Source organism: Ranitomeya imitator, chromosome 6 (genome assembly GCF_032444005.1).
Source record: "Ranitomeya imitator isolate aRanImi1 chromosome 6, aRanImi1.pri, whole genome shotgun sequence".
In the NCBI taxonomy this organism is placed as follows: Eukaryota; Metazoa; Chordata; class Amphibia; order Anura; family Dendrobatidae; genus Ranitomeya; species Ranitomeya imitator.
This window is the reverse complement of record NC_091287.1, coordinates 400764304-400789165: the sequence shown is the minus strand read 5'-3', so window position 1 is coordinate 400789165 and position 24862 is coordinate 400764304. Positions and strand designations below refer to the sequence as shown.

Below are 24862 nucleotides of genomic sequence, written 5' to 3'. Positions count from 1 at the left end.
ATCCGTTTGGTGTGATTCAAGTCCCGACTTGAGTACGGTTTTATGAGGTTGGCACACATTTGAGACACCTCATCCCCAACAAACGGCATTGGTGGTCCTTCAGTGTTCGGAAGAGATTGTGGCTGTGGAAAATTGAAATCATACAAACGTTGGCCCATGTCAGAGGTTTTGAAAGTCAGTCATTTCCTCGTCCAAATGAGCCAACGTCCACAGCGACAAATCGACATTCAGCATCTGCAATCGCCATGAGAATAGAAAAGTATTTTTTGTAATTAAAATACTCGGTTCCACTTCCAGCTGGTTTCATAATCCGAATGTATTTGCCATCCACAGCCCCCAGTGTTAGGAAAATTACAAATGTCCTGGAATTTTGCAGCATTTTCCAGCAAGAGTTCATTTGTGGGTTGGGGAGGAATTCTTGGCACAGAATGTCACACAATGCACGGCAGGTGTCTCCAACAATCCCAGAAAGACTGTCCACCCTAACCTGGAATTGGAAATGTAGCGATCTTAAGGTCTCTCCGGTAGCCAAGAATCTGCCAAATATAAAATGGAAAAATATGTTCCGACATACTCGTGTACTAAAAAAAAACACTTCTCCGGGTTTTCACGCAACTCATTGTACAACGAGTGGTAGGCTCCACGGCTCTCTGAGTTCAAGGATAGGGTGTTGCCAGTAGCGACGACGACGTCTTCAGTCTTTCTCCTCCTTTCTTCCTCATAAGCCACAGCAAAAGCTAAAACCAATTTCAATTGTAAATCCAGATTATCATGGAAGCTGTCCATGTCAAGATCCATTTTGCAGCTGGACACAGTAGCCAAAGATGACAATTTCATCAGTGCAGTGTGCCTATATATACACAGAAATCCCATGAGCCACACCTATTGGGTGCCTTATGTCAATGAAAAATCTACTGTAAAAGCATTGGAAATATCGAATGCATGCGCATAAACGCATGCAAACGCAAATGTTTTTTTGTCATCATGCGTAAGATGCGGATAAAACGCTGCATAAGCATGCATTTGCGTATACAGATGATAAGCTGCGCAAACAAATGCTAATGTGAACCTAGCCTAAAGGAGTGTCAGAATCTGTTCCCATCTTGATACACTAGCACGGTCAGCAAATGTGCCAATTTTGTCCATAGAGTCACATGTACCCAGGATATGACAACAGAGTGCACCTAGTGAATATGCCATAGTCATAGATTTTGACACAAAGAAAAAAAAAACTAGTAGTAGTCAAACGCGCGTAGGGGCTGGCAATCCTCACATCCACACCACGACTGACATGGGTAAGGTCCAGTCCGGTATACCTTCCGTGACAGCTATTTTCACATAGGTTCCCAGTGGGACTAAATGAGAGTTTTTTTAACTTTTGATATACTTATCTTGTGCTTTGAACCTTGGACCTTAAGTCGTACTAACTTTTTGGTGTGGTACGTGATTGTTACCTGTACCCTTCACATAAGTAACCCTACATGTATTATAGAATTTTACTAATTGCTTTTTTGATTGTATGTTACTACTTAATAAATGTTTGAAATATTTTATTGATCTATTTGGCAGCGTTTGGACTCCTTTTTTCTAATTGTTTATGCTGTTATTGGGAGTTTTGTCTGTCCTTGATTGGACGTTTTTGTGGCTCTGATCTAATTAATCATAGTAGTCAATATTTGTTGGTACGAAAAAACGGAGCATAAACATCCATAACACCATAGTTATTAAAAAGGTATAATGTTTATTTAGTAATTCTATCAAGAAGTAACAACAATAATAATAACACCAATATTAGCATCAGAGAGACATATCTAATGCTGATAATGCAGTAAGTGCTGTAAGCACTCCGCACATACAGGAAGGTAATAAAAAGGAGACATGGTGATAGCCAAAACACAAGGAGGGACAGACACTATTTCACATATCACATTTATCTTTGTATCATCCCTTAAGGTACCGTCACACTTAGCAACGCTGCAGCGATACCGACAACGATCCGGATCGCTGCAGCGTCGCTGTTTGGTCGCTGGAGAGCTGTCACACAGACCGCTCTCCAGCGACCAACGATGCCGGTAACCAGGGTAAACATCGGGTAACTAAGCGCAGGGCCGCGCTTAGTAACCCGATGTTTACCCTGGTTACCATCCTAAAAGTAAAAAAAACCAAACACTACATACTTACCTACAGCCGTCTGTCCTCCAGCGCTGTGCTCTGCACTCCTCCTGTACTGACTGAGCACAGCGGCCGGAAAGCAGAGCGGTGACGTCACCGCTCTGCTTTCCGGCTGACCGACGCTCACTGCCAGTACAGGAGGAGTGCAGAGCACAGCGCTGGAGGACAGACGGCTGTAGGTAAGTATGTACTGTTTGTTTTTCTTTACTTTTAGGATGGTAACCAGGGTAAACATCGGGTTACTAAGCGCGGCCCTGCGCTTAGTTACCCGATGTTTACCCTGGTTACCAGTGAAGACATCGCTGAATCGGTGTCACACACGCCGATTCAGCGATGTCTGCGGGGAGTCCAGCGACCAAATAAAGTTCTGGACTTTCTTCCCCGACCAGCGACAGCACAGCAGGGGCCTGATCGCTGCTGCCTGTCACACTGGACGATATCGCTAGGGAGGACGCTGCAACGTCACGGATCGCTAGCGATATCGTCTAGTGTGACGGTACCTTTACACTAGCACTTTTAAATCATTTACCATTACATTCAGGGTCCCACCGGTCTCTCCTTAATATAACTAGCACAAGAGCATGGTGCCAATAGTGCACCATATATTAGGTCCGGCTTACCCATAGTGATTTCGCTAGGAAAGGTGTCCCCTCTTGGTGTGGCTCCCCTAGACGCGCGTTTCGCGTATATCGCTTTCTCAACAGGGTTCGAGTAGTCAATATTGTATTTTATTTACTAAAGCTTAGCAATACTGCTTACTTTGCATGAAAACACTATAAAATCCAGGAACAGCTGCAGGCATCATTCTCAAAACAAACTGTGGTCCCCTAACCCCTTAATGGCCACCAATAGGTCTTCTTACTGACCTGAGATATAAGGGAATAGTATCCTCATACAGGTGACAATCCAGCATCCGTCGGCTGTGCCCTATAGCTGACAACTTGCTGCATCAGCCACATCAGTGTTTGCACCGTCCAAATCGGTTTAACCTCTTAGATGCTGCTGCTAAAAGTGACTACATCATATAAATGGTTAACAGAGTGTGGGGGCTTCCTCTTTAACCCCATAGGCACCCAGAGATCATGATTGTGTAGTCCCGATGTTTGCCATGGCAATTCACAGCTTTAGAGTCTCCTGGCTATAGCAGCCTGTTCAGAAGTTACGCGGACCTTTAGGTAGTAAAAATAAAAAATTTTGTTTCAGTTATGCCACTTTGCATTAATTCCCGAGTATCACTTGAAGAGTAAATAAATCACCTGACAGCAGTTTTCAATATGTCGAGGGGTGCAGTTTTTAAAATGGTATAACTTTTTTGGGGTTTCCCAATATATAGGACCCTCTAAGTCACTTCAAATCTTGATTAGTTCCTAAAAAAAAGGAAATGTAAATTTCCTTGAAAAAAATGAAAAATTACTGCAACATTTTTTAAACCTCCTAAAATCCTAACATAAAACAACATTTTACAAATGGTGCTGATGTAAAGCAAACATGTGGGAAATGTTATTTATTCATGGTTTTCTATGGTATGACCATCTGGATTAAAGGGATAATCATTCAAAGTTTGAAAATTGCACTTTTTTTTTACATTGTCAAATTTTTTTTTTCTATAATACATGAAACATATAGACCTAAATGTACAATTATCATAAATTCTAATGTAACACGAAAAAAAAAAATCTAAATATCACTGGGATTTGTTGAAGGTTCCAGAGTTATTACCACAAAGTGACACTGGTCAAATTGAAAAAATTTGGCCTGGTCACTAAGGGGTTAAAATGGGGATGTCTCATAAGGGGATGTAAAGAGGGGCTAAGATGACCCTTTATTAGTTGGGTCAGAGAGATGCTAACAAACAACATCACTCACATCTACATGGAAAGCTATTCGTATAAAAAAGGCATGCAATACCACATTTAACCTGTAGTGGCTGCTGCAGGGGAAACGCATGGCTGATCACAGTGGATCGAGTCAGCATCAATCCCTTAAAAGTCAATTGTATAGAAAAATAGTAAATTTCATGATAACACAAAATTAAACATAAAAGTTGATGCTTATGACAGCTCTATTATAGGTAAACTATTCATGAAGCTGCTTTGTCTCCATATTCAGCATTGCATAATAACTGGACATAACACAGTAGGCCTGTCAAACACATTGCTAAAAGGACAACGTTAATTAGCCAGATACATGAAATGCTTTGGGTTCCTGTCAGGAATCACTATTGCATACTTCAATAGTCCCACTCATGACCTCCACCCACCAGTAACGGAAGATGTTCTGCATAACAACAAAACTCAGTATACGGAGGCGAGTAATGCACACAACGCTGTCAGTCAAACGCTACACAACAGCAGCATTGTATGGGCATTTATGGAATTTACCATGTAGCGCCCAACATAATGAGGCATTTTATCAGCTAGTGCCAAGAGCTACCAAGTAATGTATCAATGTAAAGGGGGAAGAAAAAAAGTCCTATGTTCCAAGAAAGAGGGTGTTCGTCCTATTTATATTACCGTAGAATAATTTGTCGAAGAAAGAAACCGCAATGAAAGTTACAGTAAATATTCTATGAAGAAAAAAATTATTGTACAAAAATTGCCACCAAAAAAGGCACTTATGTGATTCTACTCACAATAAATACGTCAGCCAAAACGCTTCATTTCCTGGAAACAACAGCAAGTTAACACACCTGACCCAAGTCATCATTTGCGGGGGTAGGGGGGGGGCGGGTTTCATCTTTTTCTCCCGAGTTGGTAGATTTTGCGGAAAATTCATCAAAATTGATATTTTTTGATAAAATGGCGCGAATTCAAGAATTTTTTTTTTTTAAACGCCATTATAAATTAGCACAATTCTTTCAACTCCTGCGGGACAGGCCGATTTATTTTATTGCTTTATGCCTTTATTTTTTCCTCCCCTTCTTCCAAGAGCTATATTTTTTTTTTAACATTTTTGTTAACCCCTCTGTGACCTTAGACGTACTATCCCGTCGAGGTGCCCTGGGCTTATCTGACCCTGGACGGGATAGTACGTCATAGCCGATCGGTCGCGCTCACGGGGGGAGCGCGGCCGATCGCGGCCGGGTGTCAGCTGCTTATCGCAGCTGACATCCGGCACTATGTGCCAGGAGCGGTCACGGACCGCCCCCGGCACATTAACCCCTGGCACACCGCGATCAAAGATGATCGCGATGTGCCGGCGGTGCAGGGAAGCACCGCGCAGGGAGGGGGCTCCCTGCGGGCTTCCCTGAGCCCCCCGCAGCAACGCGATGTGATCGCGTTGCTGCGAGGGTCTCCTCACCTCCCTCCCTGCTCCCTCCAGCCCCGGATCCAAGATGGCCGCGGATCCGGGTCCTGCAGGGAGGGAGGTGGCTTCACAGAGCCTGCTTAGAGCAGGCACTGTGAAGGCTGCAGCGCTGCATGTCAGATCAGTGATCTGACAGAGTGCTGTGCAAACTGTCAGATCACTGATCTGTGATGTCCCCCCCTGGGACAAAGTAAAAAAGTAAAAAAAAAAATATTCCAAAATAATGAAAAAAAAAAAAAAATATTATTCCCATAAATACATTTCTTCATCTAAATAAAAAAAAAAACCAATAAAAGTACACATATTTAGTATCGCCGCGTCCGTAACGACCCGACCTATAAAACTGTCCCACTAGTTAACCCCTTCAGTAAACACCGTAAGAAAAAAAAAAAAAAACGAGGCAAAAAAACAACGCTTTATTATCATACCGCCGAACAAAAAGTGGAATAACACGCGATCAAAAGGACAGATATAAATAGCCATGGTACCGCTGAAAGCGTCATATTGTCCCGCAAAAAAATAGCCGCCATACAGCATCATCAGCAAAAAAATAAAAAAGTTATAGTCCTGAGAATAAAGCGATGCAAAAATAATTATTTTTTCTGTAAAATAGTTTTTATCGTATAAAAGCACCAAACCATAAAAAAATGATATAAATGAGGTATCGCTGTAATCGTACTGACCCGAAGAATAAAACTGATTTATCAATTTTACCAAACGCGGGACGGTATAAACGCCTCCCCCAATAGAAATTCATGAATTGCTGGCTTTTGGTCATTCTTCCTCACAAAAATCGGAATAAAAAGCGATAAAAAAATGTCACGTGCCCAAAAATGTTTTCAATAAAAACGTCAACTCGTCCCGCAAAAAACAAGACCTCACATGACTCTGTGGACCAAAATATGGAAAAATTATAGCTCTCAAAATGTGGTATTGCAAAAAATATTTTTTGCAATAAAAAGGGTCTTTCAGTGTGTGACGGCTGCCAATCATAAAAATCCGCTAAAAAACTCGCTATAAAAGTAAATCAAACCCCCCTTCATCACCCCCTTAGTTAGGGAAAAATAAAAAAAAATGTATTTATTTCCATTTTCCCATTAGGGTTAGGGCTAGGATTAGGGCTAGGGTTAGGGCTAGGGTTAGGGCTAGGGTTAGGGCTAGGGCTAGGGTTAGGGCTAGGGTTAGGGCTAGGGTTAGGGCTAGGGTTAGGGCTAGGGTTAGGGTTAGGGCTAGGGTTAGGGCTAGGGTTAGGGCTAGGGTTAGGGCTAGGGTTAGGGCTAGGGTTAGGGCTAGGGTTAGGGCTAGGGTTAGGGTTAGGGCTAGGGTTAGGGCTAGGGTTAGGGCTAGGGTTAGGGTTAGGGTTGGGGCTACAGTTAGGGTTGGGGCTAAAGTTAGGGTTAGGGTTTAGATTACATTTACAGTTGGGAATAGGGTTGGGATTAGGGTTAGGGGTGTGTCAGGGTTAGGGGTGTGGTTAGGGTTACCGTTGGAATTAGGGTTAGGGGTGTGTTTAGATTAGGGTTTCAGTTATAATTGGGGGGTTTCCACTGTTTCGGCACATCAGGGGCTCTCCAAACACGACATGGCGTCCGATCTCAATTCCAGCCAATTCTGCGTTGAAAAAGTAAAACAGTGCTCCTTCCCTTCCGAGCTCTCCTGTGTGCCCAAACAGGGGTTTACCCCAACATATGGGGTATCAGCGTACTCAGGACAAATTGGACAACAACTTTTGTGGACCAATTTCTCCTGTTACCCTTGGGAAAATACAAAACTGGGGGCTAAAAAATAATTTTTGTGGGAAAACAAAAAGATTTTTTATTTTCACGGCTCTGCGTTATAAACTGTAGTGAAACACTTGGGGGTTCAAAGTTCTCACAACACATCTAGATAAGTTCATTGAGGGGTCTAGTTTCCAATATGGGGTCACTTGTGGGGGGTTTCTACTGTTTAGGTACATTAGGGGCTCTGCAAACGCAATGTGACGCCTGCAGACCAATCCATCTAAGTCTGCATTCCAAATGATGCTCCTTCCCTTCCGAGCCCTCCCATGCGCCCAAACGGTGGTTCCCCCCCACATATCGGGTATCAGCGTACTCAGGACAAATTGGACAACAACATTTAGGGTCCAATTTCTCCTGTTACCCTAGGGAAAATACAAAACTGGGGGCAAAAATATAATTTTTGTGAAAAAATATGATTTTTTATTTTTACGGTTCTGCATTATAAACTTCTGTGAAGCACTTGGTGGGTCAAAGTGCTCACCACACCTCTAGATAAGTTCCTTAGGGGGTCTACTTTCCAAAATGGTGTCACTTGTGGGGGGTTTCAATGTTTAGGCACATCAGTGGCTCTCCAAACGCAACATGGCGTCCCATCTCAATTTCTGTCAATTTTGCATTGAAAAGTCAAATAGCGCTCCTTCCCTTCCGAGCTCTCCCATGCGCCCAAACAGTGGTTTACTGCCACATATGGGGTATCAGCGTACTCAGGACAAATTGGACAACAACTTTTTGGGTCCAATTTCTCCTGTTACCCTTGGTAAAATAAAACAAATTGGAGCTGAAGTAAATTTTTTGTGTAAAAAAGTTAAATGTTCATTTTTATTTAAACATTCCAAAAATTCCTATTAAACACCTGAAGGGTTAATAAACTTCTTGAATGTGGTTTTGAGCACCTTGAGGGGTGCAGTTTTTAGAATGGTGTCACACTTGGGCATTTTCTATCATATAGACCCCTCAAAATGATTTCAAATGAGACGTGGTCCCTAAAAAAAAATGGTGTTGTAAAAATGAGAAATTGCTGGTCAACTTTTAACCCTTATAACTCCCTAACAAAAAAAAAAATTGGTTCCAAAATTATGCTGATGTAAAGGAGACATGTGGGAAATGTTACTTATTAAGTATTTTGTGTGACATATCTCTGTGATTTAATTGCATAAAAATTCAAAGTTTGAAAATTGCGAAATTTTCAAAATTTTCGCCAAATTTCCGTTTTTTTCACAAATAAACGCAGGTACTATCAAAGAAATTTTACCACTATCATGAAGTACAATATGTCACGAGAAAACAATGTCAGAATCACCAGGATCCGTTGAAGCGTTTCGGAGTTATAACCTCATAAAGGGACAGTGGTCAGAATTGTAAAAATTGGCCTGGTCATTAACGTGCAAACCACCCTTGGGGGTAAAGGGGTTAATATAGCTGTATGAGTGCTTTTTTTTATGTGAAAACCGCTGCATTTTTGAATGACATTATTAATGTTACTATATTGTATACCGAAAATCAGGAAAATAATGACAAGTGGGGTGACAGTGTGAAAAAAAAAAAATAGCAATTCTGACAGGTTTTGTTTCACATTTTATTTTTATGGCATTCATTGTGTGGAAAAATCTCCAGGCAAAATCATTTTCCAGGTCAGTACAACTACGGCGATACTTAACTTGTTTAGTATTAAGATTTTACTGTTGGAAAAAAATAATTTGTTTGTGTCTCCATTTTCTGAGACCCATAACTTACTTTTCAGGTGATGGACTTTTTCTGTGTGTGCGCTGAGCTGTAGTTTTCAATTTTACCATTTGGGGGGTTATGTATGATATATTGATCACTTTATGTTGCATTTTACAGTGATAGTAAAACCACAAAACGGGGGTTTATTTTATTATTAATTTTAAGCATTCAGCGTGTTTTAAATACTTTCATATTTCACAAACCAAATTTTTATAGAAATCATCATCAATATCCAATACATTTATTATTTTTTTGGTTTATCTTAAAACTGGGGGAAAAAAGTGGGTAGAGACTTGTCAGCAGATTTTGCCGCTATAAGATGCAGCCACCGCCTTTCAGGGCTTATCTATAGCATTCTATAATGCTATATTTAAGCCCCCGATCCGACCTGTAAGTGAAGAAAAATAAGTTTTATTATACTCACCCGGGTGGCGGTCCGGTCCGATGGGTGTCGCAGGTCTGGGTCCGGCGCCTCCCATCTTCTTGTGACAACGCCCTCCTGCTTCTTCCTCGCTCCCCGTCATTGGCGCTCCTGCATAGGCGCACTTATCTGCCCTGATTCGGGCAGAGCAAAGTACTGCAGTGCACAGGCATTGGGCCTCTCTGACCTTTTCCGGGGTCTGCGCACTTTACTCTGCCTTCAACAGGGTAGATAAGTACGCCTGCGCAGGAGCGCGATGCCGGGGAGCGATGAAGAAACAGGAAAGCGGCGTCGCAAGAAGATGGGAGGCGCCGGACCGGCAACACCCATTGGACCGGACTGCTCCGCAGGTGAGTATAATAACACTTATTTTTCTTCACTTGCAGGTCATATCAGGGGCTTATCTACAGCATTATAGAATGCTGTCGATAAGCCCTGAAACGGAGTGGTCGTATCTTAACCCCTTAATGACGGCCGATACGCCTTTTAACGGCGGCAGTTAAGGTTACTTAAACCACAGCGTGTTAATTAACGGCGCTGTGGAAAAAGTGAATAGCACCTCCCAGAATCAGATTTTCTCTGGGGTCTCGGTTACCAGGGGTAGCAAAGACCCCAGAGAACATGATTCAGGGTTTTTTTTTTTTTATTTACCGACCCCCGGGTTGCGATCGCCGGTAATTGGCCGTTTACCGCGGTCGCAAAAAACCCCAAAAAACACAATTTCCCATTTAATTTCTCTGTCCTCCGATGTGATCGCACATCAGACAGAGAAATGGGGTCCCTGATCGCCCCCCGATACTCACCTGTCTCCCCGGTTGCTCCCGATGGGCGCCGCCATCTTGTTCCGGCCAAAAAATGGCCCGCCACCCGGAAGATCTTTGGGGTCTCGGCTGCCGGGGGTAGACGAGACCCCAAAGAACATGATCGGGGTCAGTTTTTACAGACCCCTGTTTTGCAATCGCCTGTAATTAACTGTTTACCGGCGACCGCAAAAAAACAAACAAAAAAAAAACGTGTTATTCTCTGTCAGAGGACAGAGAAATAGGGGGATTCGGGGACCTGTTATACTTACCAGTGTCCCTGGATCCTCTTGCTTCCCCTCCTGCCCGCCAGCTTCTTCATCCGGTAGCTAGAGGAGTTGGGGCTAAAATTAGGGTTAGGATTGGGGCTAAATTTAGGGTTAGGGATAAATTTAGGGTTAGGGTTGGGGCTAAATTTAGGGTCACGGCTAGGGTTAGAGTTACGCTTCTTTCACACTTGCGTCGGTACAGAGCCGTCGCAATGCGTCGGCCCGACATACCGACACGTTGTGAAAATTGTGCACAACGTGGGCAGCGGATGCAGTTTTTCAACGCATCCGCTTTTCAGTCTATGTCCCGGGGAGGAGGGGGCGGAGTTACGGCCGCGCATGCGCGGTCTCAAATGGCGGACGCGACGTACAAAAAAACGTTACATTAACCCCTTCACCCCAAAGCCTGTTTTCACCTAAGTGACAGGGCCAATTTTTACAATTCTGACCACTGTCAATTTATGAGGTCATAACTCTGAAACGCTTCAACGGATCCTGGTGATTCTGACACTGTTTTCTCGTGACATATTGTACTTCATGATAGTGGTAAAACTTCTTCGATATGACTTGCATTTATTTGTGAAAAAAACAAAAATTTGTCGGAAATTATGAAAATTTAGCAATTTTCAAACTCTTAGTTTTAATGCCCTTAAATTAGAGAGTTATATCACATAATATAGTTAATAAACAACATTTCCCACATGTCTGCTTTACATCAGCACAATTTTGGAAACAGAATTTTTTTTTGTTAGGACGTTATAAGGGTTAAAAGTTGACCAGCGATTTCTCATTTTTGGAACAAAATTTGCAAAACCATTTTTTTACGGACCACCTCACACTTGAAGTGACTTTGAGGGGTCTATATGACAGAAAATGCCCAAAAGTGACACCATTCTAAAAACTGCACCCCCCCTCAAGGTACTCAAAACCACATTCAAAAAGTTTATTAACCCTTCAGGTGCTTCACAGGAATTTTTTGAATGTTTAAAAAAATTTAACATTTAACTTTTTTTTCACAAAATTTTTACTTCAGGTCCAATTTGTTTCATTTTACCAAGGGTAACAGGAGAAATTGGACCACAAAAGTCGTTGTACAATTTGTCCTGAGTACGCAGATACCCCATATGTGGGGGTAAACCACTGTTTGGGCACATGGCAGAGCTCGGAAGGGAAGGAGCGCCATTTGACTTTTCAATGCAAGATTTGCTGGAATTGAGATCGGAGCCCATGTCACGATTGAAGAGCCCCTGATGTGCCTAAACAGTGGAAACCCCCACAAGTGACACCATTTTGGAAAGTAGACCCCCTAAGGAACTAATCTAGATGTGTGGTGAGCACTTTGAACCTCCAAGTGCTTCACAGAAGTTTATAATGTAGAGCCGTAAAAAAAAATTTATATTAATTTTCACAAAAAATGATCTTTTTGCCCCAAATTTTTTATTTTCCCAAGGGTAACAGGATAAATTGGACCCCAAAAGTTGCTGTGCAATTTGTTTTGAGTACGTCGATACTTCATATATGGGGATAAACCACTGTTTGAGCGCATGGCAGAGCTCGGAAGGGAAGGAGTGCCATTTGACTTTTCAATGTAAAATTGGCTGGAATTGAGATCGGACGCCATGTCGCATTTGGAGAGCCCCTGACGTGCCTTAACAGTGGAAACCCCCCACAAGTGACCCCATTTTGGAAAGAAGACCCCCTAAGGAACTTATCTAGATGTGTAGTGAGCACTTTTAACCCCCAATTGTTTCACTAAAGTTTAGAATGTAGCATTGTGAAAATTAAAAAAAATCATTTTTTCTTTCCACAAAATGATGTTTTAGCCCGCAATTTTTTTTTTCCCAAGGGTAACAGGAGAAACTGGACCACAAATGTTATTGTCCAATTCATCCTGAGTACGCTGATACCCCACATGTGGGGGGGAACCACCGTTTCAGTGCATGGCAGAGCTCGGAAGGGAAGGAGCACCGTTTGAAATGCAGACTTAGATAGAATGGACTGCAGGTGTCATGTTGCATTTGCAGAGCCCCTGATGTACCTAAACAGTAGAAACCCACCACAAGTGACCCCATATTGGAAACTAGACCCCCCAAGGAACTTATCTAGATGTGTTGTGAGAGCTTTGAACCAACAAGTGTTTCACTACAGTTTATAACAGAGCCGTGAAAATAAAAAATATTTTTTTTTCCACGAAAATGATATTTTATCCCCTATGTTTTTATTTTCCCAAGGGTAACAGGACAAATTGGACCCCAAAAGTTGTTGTTTAACTTGTCCTGAGAACGCTGATACCCCATATGTTGGGGGGAACCACTGTTTGGGTACACAGGAGAACTCGGAAGGGAAGGAGCCCTGTTTTACTTTTTCAAAGCAGAATTGGCTGGAATTGAGATAGGACGCCATGTCGTGTTTGGAGAGCCCCTGATGTGCCTAAACAGTGGAAACCCCCAATTATAACTGAAACCCTAACCCCAACCCTAACCCTAGCCCTAACCGGAAAATGGAAATAAATACATTTTTTTACATTTTATTATTTTTCCCTAACTAAGGGGGTGATGAAGGGGGGTTTGATTTACTTTTATAGCGTTTTTTTGGCGGATTTTTATGATTGGCAGCTGTCACACACTAAAAGACGCTTTTTATTGCAAAAAATAGTTTTTGCATCACCACATTTTGAGAGCTATAATTTATCCATATTTTGGCCCACAGAGTCATATGAGGTCTTGTTTTTTGCGGGACGAGTTGACGTTTTTATTGGTAACATTTTCGGGCAGATGACATTTTTTGATCGCTTTTTATTCCGATTTTTGGGAGGCGGAATGAACAAAAACCGGCAATTCCGGAATTTCTTTTAGGGGGGGGGGCGTTTATACCGTTCCACGTGTGGTAAAATGGATAAAGCAGTTTTATTTTTCAGGTCAGTACGATTACAGCGATACCTCATTTATGTAATTTTTTTTATGTTTTGGCGCTTTTACACAATAAAAACTATTTTATATAAAAAAATAATTGTTTTTGCATCGCTTTATTTTGAGAGCTATAACTTTTTTATTTTTCTGCTGATGATGCTGTATGGCGGCTTTTTTTTTGCGGGACAAGATGACGTTTTCAGCGGTACCATGGTTATTTATATCCGTCGTTTTGATCGCGTGTTATTCCACTTTTTGTTCGCCTGTATGATAATAAAGCAATGTTTTTTGCCTTTTTTTTGCGGTGTTCACTGAAGGGGTTAACTAGTTTTATAGAGCGGGTCGTTACGGACGCAGCGATACCAAATATGTGTACATTTATTGTTTTTTTTTATTTACATAAATAAATGGATTTATTGGGAAATGTTTTTGTTTTGTTTTACTTGGGGATTTTTTTTTTTTTTTTTTTTTTACACATTCTATTTTTTTTTTTTAACTTTCTAACATTGTCCCAGGGTGGGACATCTCTGTATTAGATCAGATCGTCGATCTGACACTGTGCATAGCACAGTGTCAGATCAACGATCTGACAGGCAGTTTAGCTGGCTTTCCAGCGCCTGCTCTCAGCAGGCGCCGGCTAGCCAGGTCATTTCATGACCCGGAAGGAGTCCGGCGGCCATCTTGGATCCGGGGACTCCTTCCGGGTCACCGGAGCAACGCGATCTCATTGCGTTGCTCCGGTGGGAGAGCGCAGGGAGCCCCCGTCCCTGCGCGATCCCCCTCTATGCCGCTGTCACTACTGACAGCGGCATCAGAGGGGTTAAATGCCCGCGATCGGCGATGGCGCCGATCGTGGGCATTGCTGCGGGGTGTCAGCTGTCATACAGCTGACACCCGCACCCGATCACCGCGGCGCTCAGCGCGAGACCGCGGTGATCGGTTCGCCGTACTAGTACTGCTGCTGGCACAAATGCAGTGCCGGCAGCGCAGTACTAGTGCGGCGCATGGCACGAAGGGGTTAAACGCTTTTTGTGACGACGGTCCGCCAAAACACATCGGATCCAGTGCACAACGGACGCGACTTGTGGCCATCCGTCGCGATCCGTTGGCAATACAAGTTTATGGGCAAAAAACGCATCCTGCGGGCACATTTGCAGGATCCGTTTTTTGTCCAAAAACGACGGATTGCGACGGATGCCACACGACGCAAGTGTGAAAGTAGGGTTGGGGCTAAAGTTAGGGTTGGGGCTAAAGTTAGGGCTAGGGTTGGGGCTAAAGTTAGGGCTAGGGTTGGGATAAGGGTTAGGGTTTGGATTAGGGTTGGCATTAGGATTACGTTTGGGATTATGGTTAGGTTTGGGGTTGAGATTAGGACTAGGGGTGTATTGGGATTAGGGTTAGGTTTGAGGTTAGGGTTGAGATTAGGACTAGGGGTGTGTTGGTTTTAGGGTTTTGATTAGGGTCATGGTTAGTGTTGAGATTAGGGTTGTTTTGGGGTTAGGGTTGTGATTAGGATTATGGATCGGGTTGGGATTAGGGTTCAGGGTGTGTTGGGGTTTGGTTTGGAGTTAGAATTGGGGGTTTTCCACTGTTTAGGTACATCAGGGGGTCTCCAAACACGACAGCCAATTTTGCGTTCAAAAAGTCAAATGGTGCTCCCTCCCTTCTGAGCTCTGCCGTGTGTCCAAACAGTGGTTTGCCCCCACATATGGGCCATCAGCGTACTCGGGATAAATTGGACAACTTTTGGGGTCCAATTTCTCCTGTTACCCTTGTGAAAATAAAAAATATTTTTTATTTTCACGACTGAATGCCCAAGTGCTTCACAGAAGTTTATTATGCAAAGTTCTCACCACACATCTAGATAAGTTCCTTGGGGAGTCTAGTTTCCAACAAAATGGGGTCACTTGTGGGGGAGGGGGGGTTTCTACTGTTTAGATACATCAGGGGCTCTGCAAATGCAACATAACGCCCGCAGACCATGCAATCAAAGTCTGCATTCCAAAACGGCGCTCCTTCCCTTCCGAGCTCTGCCATGCACCCAAACAGTGGTAGGGTATCAGCCTACTCAGCATAAATTGCACAATAAATTTTGGGGTCCAATTTCTCCTGTTACCCTTGTGAAAGTAAAAATTTGGGGGCAAAAATATCATTTTTGTAGAAAAAATGCGATTTTTTTATTTTCACGGCTCTACTTTAAAAATTTCTGTGAAGCACCTGGGGGTTTAAAGTGCTCACCACACATCTAGATAAGATCCTTAAGGGGTCTAGTTTCCAAAATGGTGTCACTTGTGGGGGGTTTCCACTGTTTAGGCACATCAGGGGCTCTCCAAACGCAACATGGTGTCCGATCTCAAATTCCAGCCAATTCTACATTGAAAAAGTAAAACGGCACCCCTTCTTTTCCAAGCTCTGCGGTGCACCCAAACAGTGGTTTACCCCCACATATGGGGTATCGGCGTATTCAGGAGAAATTGCAGAGCAAAATTTATGGTTAAATTTCTGTTTTTACACTTGTGAAAATTTAAAAAAATGGTTCTGAAGTAAAATGTTTGCAAAAAAAAGTTAAATGTTCATTTTTTCCTTCCACATTGTTTCAGTTCCTGTGAAGCACGTAAAGGGTTAATAATCTTCTTGAATGTGGTTTTGAGCACCTTGAGGGGTGCAGTTTTTAGAATGGTGTCATTTGGTTATTTTCTATCATATAGACCCCTCAAAATGACTTCAAATGTGATGTGGTCCCTAAATAAAAAAAATGGTGTTGTAAAAATGAGAAATTGCTGGTCAACTTTTAACCCTTATAACTCCCTAACAAAAAAAAAATTTTGTTTCCAAAATTGTGCTGATGTAAAGTAGACATGTGAGAAATGTTATTTATTAACGATTTTTCGTGACATATCTCTCTGATTTAAGGGCATAAAAATGGAAAGTCTGAAAATTGCAATATTTTAAAAATGTTCGTCATATATCCGTTTTTTATAAATAATTGCAAGTAATATTGAAGAAATGTTACCACTAACATGAAGTAAAATATATCACGAAAAAACAATCTCAGAATCAGTGGGATCCGTTAAAGCGTTCCAGAGTTATAACCTCAAAGTGACAGTGGTCAGAATTGTAAAAATTGGCTCGGTCATTAAGTACCAAATAGGCTCTGTCACTGAGGGGTTTAAGCGGCAAATTCTGCTCATAGGTTCCCTTTAAACTTTATTTTTAGTGCCCATAGATTACTTTAACCTGTGATCATTTGGTCGCCTATACCAGTTGTCCTTAACCTCTCTTTGCCATGGGAGCCCCATTCAGCTCAGAGAGATGGTCCTGTAGAATGTAAGTCCGCAAGGGCAGGGTCCTCTTCCCTCTATCAATTAATGGGGCTATATAAATAATAATTATTATAATAAAAATGGTGGTGAGCCATATCCAGCCCTGCTCCACCTCACATTAATGCCACTCGGAGCCCTCCATATATCAGTATAATGACCGACAAAGCATCCCCACAGGAAGCACCCCAAAACCTTGGGCCCCAGTCCGTTAGCAGTGTACTTACTGCCAAAGCTTCCTACTCTCCCGCCATTTGGTATTCTTGTAGCAGACACACCCCATTTAGCTCTTCTTTATATTATTATATAATATATATTAAGTGAGTAAACAAAGGCACAATTTAATCAATTAGGCAGAAAGGGGAAAATATTTATATATATTTTACTTGTGAAAAGAAACAAGAACAATGATATATCGGCCCGAAGTATTTGGCCTGCTTGAATTCATGTCAGTGATAACACAAAGTAGAATACTGTACTGTACTATACTGTATGTGAATATGGATTATACAAAAAAATATTGCTGACAGTTTGAGGCAAAATATCTCAGAAGTGAACATTAATTTTAGAATGGATCCATGACAACTACAAGGGAATGGGCTTCTAACACTAACAGGACACTCTGCTCGGCAGCACCTACACTGTACAAGCACATCTCACTCGTGAACATATAGAGTCTTCTTAATAGAGTTCTCTGTCATTCTGCAATAATCCCCTCCATCCATGTTCACAGGTTCGTGCACCAGCGCGAAGACAGATCTTCTTGTAAATCACACATCTTAGGAAAAGCTCCTGTTAACCCTTGTGTGCCGAGGTCCTAAACAACCACTCATTGGGCCCTTCCATGCATACGTATCTAGTAACCATTTCTAAATAATTCTATTAATTTATGTATTCTGCCAAGTCAAGGTCAGAAGGGCACACTTCGCACGTGTGACAGCATTCACTAGTCATCAGGGCTAATCCACGGAGATCATCCCTAATAGCCTTTCCACCGGTACAGACAGGGCTAGATGCACGGCCGTACACAGGATACTTGTGGACGAGTTATACTGGGAAGGATCCTTTGTACATACGATTTTCTAAGACCGAAGGCAAATTAGTATCAGATCAGAGATCACCTCAAGGTCCTTCATGGTTGACAATGATAAAGAGCAAAAATAATACAAGTATATAATAATTCCATTCTTAAGTCCTGTGCCAGCTAGGACTGCAGGATAGTACTGAAGCCAGCAGTATGTGCAGACTGTACAGCACAAGCCATAGGGGCAGATCCGGGACACAGCAGTGCATAGAACATCTTACCTCTCAGGTGGGATTCCGCCTGCCCAGCAGAATCCTATGCACCACTATGTGCTGGCCAGCAGCCTGCCTCCCTAGTCCTCATCTCAGCAGGCACAGAGCACAAGCAGCTGCAGGAGAAGGCAGCACAGTTCTCTGCTGACAGCAAATCTTTCCATGTAAGCAAATCTGCGATTGGCCACACGGCACCACTTCTATTGGCTCCTGCTGCCCTCGGTAAACTCCCGGGATAAGACGCCTGTTCAGCCTGGTGCACGCTGCATTTCACACTCCTCTATGTGGAAAACCAAACAAATATTTAAAGGGATATTCTCATCTCCAAGATCCTATCCCAGTACGTAGTAGGTGTAATAGTAATATTAGCAAACACTTCCAATTAGAAATGTAGCATAGTTCTTCTGATTCGCTTTTTCTCCTTCCTTATGTGCAGAAACTTAGGTATCCATGGTTATGTCCACTGATATAGTGACAGTTGCTAGTTGCTCTTGCTCGTAGCCATGGATATCCAAGGTCCTGCAATTCTCTCACATGAGTAAAGAGACAAAGCAAATCAGGAGAACTATACTATATTTCTAATTGGAGGTATCTGCTAATATTATACCTACTACATATTGGGATAGGATCTTGGAGACTTTAACACTTGGTAAGCCACCACACTGCAAATTTATTAGTTTAGAGAGGATTTGTAAATTGCCATAATGACTTTTTCTTAACTTGATGCAATTGCAGCTGTTCTCCTGAATCTGGTGGCCTATTTGAGGTATGACCCACTTTCCCTGTATAGAAACCTAATCTTTTAAAGATAGTAGGTGTTGTCCAGTCTCCCTCAGGATCACATCCACTTGGCTAAAAAGACTAGGGAAGAGAGGGACAAAGCTCAGGAACAAAAAACAGACAATGCCTGGATTCATTGGAACCGTGACATTTCATGAAGTTACAAATTTTAATTAAAAATATACATATTTACAGTAAGTGCCAGGACCATTACTTATAGGATTTTTCTGTAGCCACGTCATTATTGGCATGGGCTAGATCTCTGGAATCCCACGAATACTGATGAAGGGGTCACAGCGCTTAGAGTTTCATCTCTTTTCCTTTCATATCAGATAATACACTAACTACCGTATATACTGGGGAGCGGGGAATATAAAGGGTTTTACATAGGAACTAGCTGCCCTACACAGGTTACACTCGTGTCTCCCCAGTGTGTGTCTGACACATAGGAAACTACTCCTTTTGTGACAAACCCAGAAATCGGGAGGTATACAAGATCACCAGCAAAAGACAAGTGGAAACCATTGCAGAGTGTGAGAAAAATGCACAAAGCAATGCAAGGTCGTGCAGATGGTACACCATGAGAACACAAAAGCATCCAAATCTGAAAACGTATTTCCAAGAAATTCTATATCAATAACAAGTAAAAGGCAAAAAAATGCATCAATGGGACCCAGCAGAATAAGATGGGACGACTCCCTGGAAACATATGATTCCCCCTCCCATTTAGGAGATATAAATCTTTTGCCTGATGCTACATATTCTTGCAAGTTATACACTCCTATAGACATGCAACTTGGGGTACCTAGATGCCGGACTATTTGGGGATTAATGACATTGTTTGGGGATTAACCCCTTTACCCCCAAGGGTGGTTTGCACGTTAATGACCGGGCCAATTGTTACAATTCTGACCACTGTCCCTTTACGAGGTTATAACTCTGGAACGCTTCAATGGATTCCAGTGATTCTGACACTGTTTTCTCGTGACATATTGTATTTCATGACAATGGTAAAAATTCTTTGATAGTACTTGCGTTTATTTGTGAAAAAAACTGAAATTTGGCGAAAATTATGAAAATTTCGCAATTTTCCAAATTTGAATTTTTATGCAATTAAAATCACAGATATATGTCCCACAAAATACTTAATAAGTAACATTTCCCACATGATTACTTTACATCAGCACAATTTTGGAACCAAAATTTTTTTTTGTTAGGGAGTTATAAGGGTTAAAAGTTGACCAGCAATTTCTCATTTTTACAACACCATTTTTTTTAGGGACCACATCTCATTTGAAGTCATTTTGAGGGGTCTATATGATAGAAAATACCCAAGTGTGACACCATTTTAAAAACTGCACCCCTCATGGTGCTCAAAACCATATTCAAGAAGTTTATTAACCCTTCTTGTGCTTCACAGGAATTTTTGGAATGTTTAAATAAAAATGAACATTTAACTTTTTTTCACAAAAAATTTAATTCAGCTCCAATTTGTTTTATTTTACCAAGGGTAACAGGAGAAAATGGACCGCAAAAGTTGTTGTACAATTTGTCCTGAGTACACCGATACCCCATATGTGGGGGTAAACCACTGTTTGGGTGCATGACAGAGCTCGGAAGCGAAGGAGCGCCATTTGACTTTTCAATGCAAAATTGACAGGAATCGAGATGGGACACCATGTTGCCTTTGGAGAGCCCCTGATGTGCCTAAACATTGAAACCCCCCACAAGTGACAACATTTTGGAAAGTAGACCCCCTAAGGAACTTATCTAGAGGTGTGGTGAGCACTTTGACCCACCAAGTGCTTCACAGAACTTTATAATGCAGAACCGTAAAAATAAAAAATCATTTTTTCACAAAAATTATCTTTTCGCCCCCAATTTTTTATTTTCCCAAGGGTAAGAGAAGAAATTGGACCCCAAAAGTTGTTGTACAATTTGTCCTGAGTACGCTGATACCCCATATGTGGGGGTAAACCACTGTTTGGGCGCATGGGAGAGCTCGGAAGGGAAGGAGCTCCATTTGGAATGCAGACTTAGATGGAATGGTCTGCAGGTGTCACATTGCGTTTGCAGAGCCCCTAATGTACCTAAACAGTAGAAACCCCCCACAAGTGACACCATTTTGGAAAGTAGACCCCCTAAGGAACTTATCTAGATGTGTGGTGAGCGCTTTGACCCACCAAGGGCTTCACAGAAGTTTATAATGCAGAGCCGTGAAAATAAAAAATCTTTTTTTTTTCCCACAAAAATTATTTTTTAGCCCCTAGTTTGTTTTTTCCCAAGGGTAACAGGAGAAATTGGACCCCAAAAGTTGTTGTCCTATTTGTCCTGAGTACGCTGATACCCCATATGTTGGGGCAAACCCCTGTTTGGGCACACGGGAGAGCTCGGAAGGGAAGGAGCACTGTTTTACTTTTTCAACGCAGAATTGGCTGGAATTGAGATCGGACGCCATGTCGTGTTTGGAGAGCCCCTGATGTGCCTAAACCCTCCAATTATAACTGAAGCCCTAATCCAAACACACCCCTAACCCTAATTCCAACGGTAACCCTAACCACACCCCTAACCCTGACACACCCCTAATCCCAACCCTATTCCCAACTGTAAATGTAATCTAAACCCTAACCCTAACTTTAGCCCCAACCCTAACTGTAGCCCCAACCCTAACTGTAGCCCCAACCCTAACTGTAGCCCCAACCCTAACTGTAGCCCCAACCCTAGCCCTAACCCTAGCCCTAACCCTAACCCCAACCCTAGCCCTAGCCCCAACCCTAGCCCTAGCCCCAACCCTAGCCCTAGCCCCAACCCTAGCCCTAGCCCCAACCCTAACCCTAACCCTAGCCCTAACGGGAAAATGGATATAAATACATTTTTTTAATTTTTCCCTAACTAAGGGGGTGATGAAGGGGGGTTTGATTTACCTTTATAGCGGGTTTTTTAGCGGATTTTTATGATTGGCAGCCGTCACACACTGAAAGACGCTTTTTATTGCAAAAAATATTTTTTGCGTTACCACATTTTGAGAGATATAATTTTTCCATATTTTGGTCCACAGAGTCATGTGAGGTCTTGTTTTTTGCGGGACGAGTTGATGATTTTATTGGTAACATTTTCAGGCACGTGACATTTTTTGATCGCTTTTTATTCCGATTTTTGTGAGGAAGAATGACCAAAAAACAGCTATTCATGAATTTCTTTTGGGGGAGGCGTTTATACCGTTCCGCGTTTGGTAAAATTGATAAAGCAGTTTTATTCTTCGGGTCAGTACGATTACAGCGACACCTCATTTATATCATTTTTTGGCGCTTTTATACGATAAAAACTATTTTACGGAAAAAATAATTATTTTTGCATCGCTTTATTCTCAGGACTATAACTTTTATGTTTTTGCTGATGATGCTGTATGGCGGCTCGTTTTTTGCGGGACAAGATGACGCTTTCAGCGGTACCATGGTTATTTATATCCATCTTTTTGATCGCGTGTTATTCCACTTTTTGTTCGGCGGTATGATAATAAAGCGTTGTTTTTTGCCTCTTTTTTTCTTACGGTGTTTACTGAAGGGGTTAACTAGTGGGCCAGTTTTATAGGTCGGGCCGTTACGGACGCGGCGATACTAAATATGTGTACTTTTATTGTTTTGTTTTTTTTATTTAGATAAAGAAATGTATTTATGGGAATAATATTTTTTTTTTTTTTTCATTATTTTGGAATATTTTTTTTTATACATTTGAAAATTTTTTTTTTTAACTTTTTTACTTTGTCCCAGGGGGGGACATCACAGATCGGTGATCTGACAGTTTGCACAGCACTCTGTCAGATCACCGATCTGATAGGAGTGCAGGCTGCTTCACAGTGCCTGCTCTGAGCAGGCTCTGTGAAGCCACCTCCCTCCCTGCAGGACCCGGATCCGCGGCCATCTTGGATCCGGGCCTGGAGCAGGGAGGGAGGTAAGACCCTCGCAGCAACGCGATCACATCGCGTTGCTGCGGGGGGCTCAGGGAAGCCCCCAGGGAGCCCCCTCCCTGCGCGGTGCTTCCCTGCACCGCCGGCACATCGCGATCATCTTTGATCGCGGTGTGCCGGGGGTTAATGTGCCGGGGGCGGTCTTTGACCGCTCCTGGCACATAGTGCCAGATGTCAGCTGCGATAGGCAGCTGACACCCGGCCGCGATCGGCGGCGCTCCCCCCGTGAGCGCTGCCGATCGCATATGACGTACTATTGCGTCCTTGGGAAGTAAAGCCCACCCCACATGGACGCAATAGTACGTCTAATGGCAGAAAGGGGTTAATGACATTATTGAATGTGCGGCTGCGTCCCAATGTGGTTAGTGTAAGATTGCTCTCACTAAGTGTATTGGGGGACACTCGCTTGGCACGGGATCAACGTAGTCAGGCACGATTTTTGAACACAAAACAGTCCATACGGTTTATTAAAGTGTCATAAACCGGGTTATGCAGTTCATAATATACATTCCATAGAACACAATGGACACCAACTGGTGATATTAACTTGCAGCTTTGTCTTAATTCATTTACGGCTTTGTCTCAGACACTAAAAATGCTGGGCCTCTCACTTCGCCCAGTTACCATGGGTGTCTGTACGCCCTACACTTCACCTATGCCCCAAGTCACATAAAGCACATATGACACTGGGTCGCGGTCTCTAAACACGCTAAACCTCACTCCGTTCAGTCATCGTGGGAGACCACACAGTTCATGGAACGTCACAAGCACCAACAATCAATGGTACCTTATGGGAGCTCCTGCTCCACCTGCCGACTCCTCGTCAGTCCACTCCTCCGGGAAAGCTGCCTCACAGGGATCACCAACTTGCCTGGGCGGCATATCTTAGTCAGTCCAGATCCACCGAAGGACGGTAGCTTCCCCCAACATAGACCATCCAGAACCACAGTCACTGTGTGCTATTCAGGGATCCGATCCTACTCCCAGAACCTCCCAACACTCCAGCATGTGCTCTTCAGGAAGCCTCCTCCCCACATGAACCGCACATGTGACCTGTCCAGGTGCTATTCAGGACCTCGTCCAACACCCCAGGCCACTAGCAAGTCCAAAGTCCCACCAAGTGCTATTCAGAACTCCTACTCCCAGGAAATTCAACACAGGTTGTTCAGTGTGCTATTCAGGACTCCTACTCCCAGGAAATCCAACACACCCAGGCCACCAGGTCCAAAGCCCCACCATGTGCTATTCAGGACTCCTACTCCCAGGAAATCCAACACACATGGTTCAGTGTGCTATTCAGGGATCCGGTCCTCACCTCGTGCTATTCAGGGATCCGGTCCTACTCCCAGGACCTCCCAACACCCAGGTTACACAGGATCACACAGGTGGCCAGTCCGGGTACTATTCAGGACGTCCATCCCCAGCTGGGACCCGTCCAATACCCAGGCCACCAGGTCTGAAGCCCACCATGTGCTATTCAGGAAGCATCCTCCCAGGTCTTCCAACACAGGCTCACACAGGTCACTCACCGCGACCATACACAGGCACTCCCTGTGACCCACACCCTGGTCACATCATATATACACTTAAACCACTCCCCTGGGTGGGAGTGTGGGTGTGTGTGGCTAGTTTGTCCCACCCATCTCACATAACTAGCCCTGCCAAACCTCCCATGACTATTATACAACACTTATAGGACTACAGGTCCCAGAACACCATATCGCTTCAGGCTGGCAGCACAGAGTCCCCTCCTCTGCGACACACATCGACCATTCACAATGCCGGACTTTGTCACATCATCACATCCATGCCTGTGATTCTCATGCACTCACGGCCTCAATACACCTCTGTGCGCATACTGGGGAGACCATGCAGCGCCCCCTCTCTGCCACAGGGGTCACTGCATCACATCAACTACAGATGGTTGTCCCTGGACCGTCTCATGATCGCACCCAGCTCTATTTTTATACTATGGCTTGCTATAACCGATGCCAGTTTGGCTCTGCTCATTGTGGCCCATCTTGCTCATGTTGTGGGGACTTTATAATTATCAAAAATTTGGAACCAACGACTCCAAACATGTAAAAAATAGTTTCCACATTTGGGCCTTTATAGT

General features: G+C 43.1%; 1 protein-coding gene across 1 annotated transcript in view; it reads right to left on the bottom strand.

Annotated features, from left to right (window-relative positions):
- LOC138643403 (oxysterol-binding protein-related protein 1-like) overlaps positions 1 to 24862 on the bottom strand; it is a 161525-nt gene that overhangs the window by 19987 nt on the left and 116676 nt on the right. The gene's annotated exons all lie outside the window — the stretch shown is intronic.